Source organism: Macrobrachium nipponense, chromosome 25 (assembly GCF_015104395.2).
Source record: "Macrobrachium nipponense isolate FS-2020 chromosome 25, ASM1510439v2, whole genome shotgun sequence".
Classification (NCBI taxonomy): Eukaryota; Metazoa; Arthropoda; class Malacostraca; order Decapoda; family Palaemonidae; genus Macrobrachium; species Macrobrachium nipponense.
Window position 1 is genome coordinate 68,422,667 of NC_087214.1, and position 3,982 is coordinate 68,426,648.

The 3,982-nt window shown below is 60.7% G+C and overlaps 1 protein-coding gene across 10 annotated transcripts in view; it reads right to left on the bottom strand.

Moving 5' to 3' along the window:
• LOC135199505 (THO complex subunit 2-like) overlaps positions 1-3,982 on the bottom strand; it is a 608,436-nt gene that overhangs the window by 194,634 nt on the left and 409,820 nt on the right. The window lies entirely within an intron of this gene.

Consider the following 3,982-nt stretch of genomic DNA (forward strand, 5'->3'; position numbering starts at 1 on the left):
TTCGCGTTCCTTCTCCTCCCTCGATCAATTGAGCATGGAGGAGGGAGTGTGATACCCCGACATTCAGTTGTACTTGGGGTCTTCTGTTCACTCAGGGTGGGACCTGTTCCCCCCCGAGCGAAGAGGAACCCCCCCCTACTAACCCGACTATTCCTTCCTCAGGTGCTCGTGCCGCGGGGGACGATCTTGGCTAGGTCTGGTACTCGCTGGGGCTCCAGGGGACAACGAGCGTTCGGGGGCTGCTCTACCACCTCGCGCAGAGTTCCAGGCTGGTAACTCATGGTCCCGAGACGTCGACGACTACCACAGTGTCGACGCCAGGGTATGCTGCGCCTCCCCATCTTGTTTACACACAGCACGTGGCCATGGTGACCCCAACAGGTGCGGTGCAGGCTTCGCTTGTGGTTCCGCAGAGGAGGGAGGTTACCCCGCCGCCTGGGTTTGTCGCTCTTGCCCCAGCCCCCGATTTTCGGTGTCCCAAGAGCTCCCCACTCAACCTGCCGCCAGTGCCCAGGGTGTCGCTGTCTCCTGTACCGCTGCCTGTTCCTGTGCCTGCCGCTCCCGTACCAGTTCCTGCCGTTGTCGTTCCTGCCCATGGTGTTGCTGCCCCCACCCCAGGTCCTTCCGTACATGGTGCAGGCCGGGCCTGTTGCTTCGGCAACTGCCCCCGGCTCCATCCTGGATGGAGGACCTGACGGTGGTTCCTGAGGAAGCTGACGAAGAAGAAGAGAAGAAGAGAAAGGTGTCGTCATCGTCTTCGTCGTCGTCTGCAGCCACATCTTCCCCTTCGACTTCCAAGGCACCACAGCCGAGGAAGAAGAAGGCAGGCTCCTCCCCCCAAGAAGGCTCGCTCTGAGACTTCTAAGGGTCCGTCGGTTGGGGACCAGAGGAGTTCCGGCTAACACCGGTACCTCCTCACCTGGCGCCAGGGGTTCTGCCTCTGCGCCAGGATCCGTCTTGGCCTCTCGTTCGCGAGAGGTACCGAGTGTACGGTCACCTGCGGGTGACCGTGCAGCCAAGACCCAGGCAGCCGAGCCCACTCGGCACCAGAATCCAGGCACGGAGGGAAGACTGGAGGGAGTCGCTCAGGTGACTCCTGCCAGGCCAGCGATCGCTCTCGTGGCGAGCTGCCGGTACCCAGGGTTGATGCGACGGTCCCAGACCGGCTGCGGGCTGAGGCGAGGAAGAGGTCCCCTCAGTCGCCAGGACCAACTTCGGCTGGTTCAGGCGACGTGGCGTGCCGTGAGGACAGGCCTCGCTCCCACCGTGACAGCGGACTCTGCCGGTCCCCTGACCAGCGCTCCCACCGGGACCGGTCGGATAGGGGGACCAGCAGCAGCTCTTCTGACGCTTGGGACCGTCGCCGCTGTTCTCGGTCCAGCCGCTCTCCCCCAGAGAGCCGCGTGACCAGGCCTGCAGCTCGATCGCCACCGTGGGTTGGCGGTCGCCTGCAGCCCCCCCAGCACACCGGTTCTACCGGTGGGCAGGAAGGGGGCGTTAGGTCTTCCTCTCCGGTCCCTTCAACTTCCTCGGGCTACACCGGGAAGAGCGAGGTGATCAGGAGCGATCGCGAGGAGTGAGCTTCTCGCGATCCCTGCACGAGGGCCTACGAACCTGGCACGGTCCTAGGACCGACCAGATCGTACGCCCAAGTGGTTGGAGGAGACCACGAGGGGTCTGTGGTGGTTCCTCCTGTGGAGAGAGGAGAAGCTCTGGAGGCGTCCTCTTTGGATGGGTTTGACGGCCCATCTCCGCAGGACGTAGTCACTCCCGAAATCCAGAGGTCTTTTGCGGAGGTAATTGCGCTGATTCGTCAGCACAATGACCTCGGGGAAGGGTCGCTGCTCCCACCTTCCGAGCCTACGTCTAGGCTGGAGTCGTTCTGGGGCCCCAAGAGGGAACCCAGGACGACGGTGGGCCTGCTGCGATCAGCCTTGGCCGACAGTGTGTTGAGCCAGGTGGACTCTCTTGTCCGGCAGGTCATCCAAGCTCCTTCCCCCACCTCTACCACGACAGAGGTGCTTCTATGTGCCTTCGGAGGACCCTCTGCCGCCCAAGCAGGTTAACCCGGAGCTAGCTAGGCTAACTCCGGGGGTGTCTCTTCAGCACCTGCTGTCAGAGAACCTTTGGTTCTCGCAGCAAGAGGCACTGGCCTTGGAATCAACTGCCATGGCAGCGTTCCAAGCAGTCTCTTGGTTAGACCTGTGGTCCCTCACAGTGTCTACGGTCGCGGCCTCCTCAGGAAACATCACTCTTGAAGGAGACCCGGCTTTTGGGAGACTGTGCCAGTCTGGTGGTAGGGCGATTTCCTACCTGGCCCACCAGACGGCCAACCTGTGGGCCAACCTGGTTTTGAGGCGTAGGGATGCAGTCCTCACCCGAGTGACCAGGTCGGCAGGGCGCGAGGCGGCTTTGGGCCGGGCTGCAACGGACCAGTGCTGAGTTCCCCCGCCTCTCTCTACCCGAGAGAGATGGTGGACGCTGCGGTGGAGCAACGGTGCACTGACGACAGTGACCGTCCACCAGGCAGTCTCGAAGGCGGTTGGGCAGCCACGAGCCACTGTGTCTAAGCCCAAGAGCTTAGCTGGCGCTTCTTCCTCTTCGACCAAGACGACCTCCTCGTCGAAGTCGAGAGGAAAGACTCAGCCTTCGACTTCTTCGGTAAGGAGCGACCGTAACCAGCCCTCCTTCTCTCGAGGAGGAACCGGGAAGAAGTCGAAGAGAGGGAAACGCTAGGGACGGCGTTCTCCCTCACCTGCTGCCGGAAGTGGGGGGTGCCTGGCGAGCCATTGGGCAACCTGGGAGCGCTACGGAGCCGAGACCTGGATAGTGGATGTCCTTCGGGAGGGGTATCTACTACCCTTCGAGTCACAGCCACCCCTCACCTCCAACCCTGTCCATCTACAGACGTACGTTCCTGATTCTGCCAGGGATGTAGTGCTTTGGTAGGAAGTAGAAGCCATGCTGAGCAAAGGAGCTGTGGAGATCATACGGGATCAGTCGCCGGGATTCTACAGTCTACTTTTCCTAGTGGAGAAGTCCTCGGGGCGCTGGTGCCCGGTGATAGATATCACTCCCTTGAACCGATTCGTTTGCCAGACTCGGTTCGCGATGGAAACGACATGCTCAGTGCTCGAGTCCATCAGGGAGAACGACTTCATGCTTTCGGTGGACTTGAAGGATGCGTATTTCCAGATACCCATCCACCAGTCCTCCAGGAAGTACCTCCATATCATCCTCGATGGGACGGTGTACCGGTTCAGGGCACTTTGCTTCGGTCTCTCAACCGCCCCACAGGTGTTCATGCGAGTGTTTACTCTGGTGTTGGCTTGGGCTTATTCGGTAGGGATACGTCTTCTGAGGTATCTCGACGATTGGCTGGTCCTGGCGAGCTCCCACTCGCAGTTGCTACAGGACAGGGATCGACTCCTCGAGTTCTGCCGCGATCTCGGGATCATGATAAACTTCGAGAAGTCCGATCTCGAGCCCGAGCAGAGGATGAAGTACTTGGGCATGCTGATCGATACGGTAGCAGGGCGAGTCTTCCCCGCAGACTTGCGGATCAGCAGGTTCAGGGAGGCAGCCGGACGGTTCCTGTCTCTACAGGAACAGCCAGCTCAGCAATGGCAGGTCGTGATCGGTCACCTGTTGTCTCTCGAGAAGCTAGTCCCTCACGGGCGTCTTCACCTGCGGTCTCTTCAATGGAGGCTAAAGGAGAGTTGGTCACAGGCAAGAGATCCGCCTTACTTTCCCGTGTCTTACGTCAACAAGCAGGGGGGCCTAGTGTCCCTTCGCTACACCGGTTGATGCTGCAAGTCACGAGGGGGCCGAGGGGGCTGGCACTCAGTAGGGCTGTCAGCTCTACATTCCAGGGAAGAAGAACGTAGCAGCAGACAAGCTCAACCGTCAGGATCAGGTGATAGGGACCGAGTGGTCCCTTCACCAGACGTGGCGGAAAGGCTCTTCAACTTGGGGGTGTGGT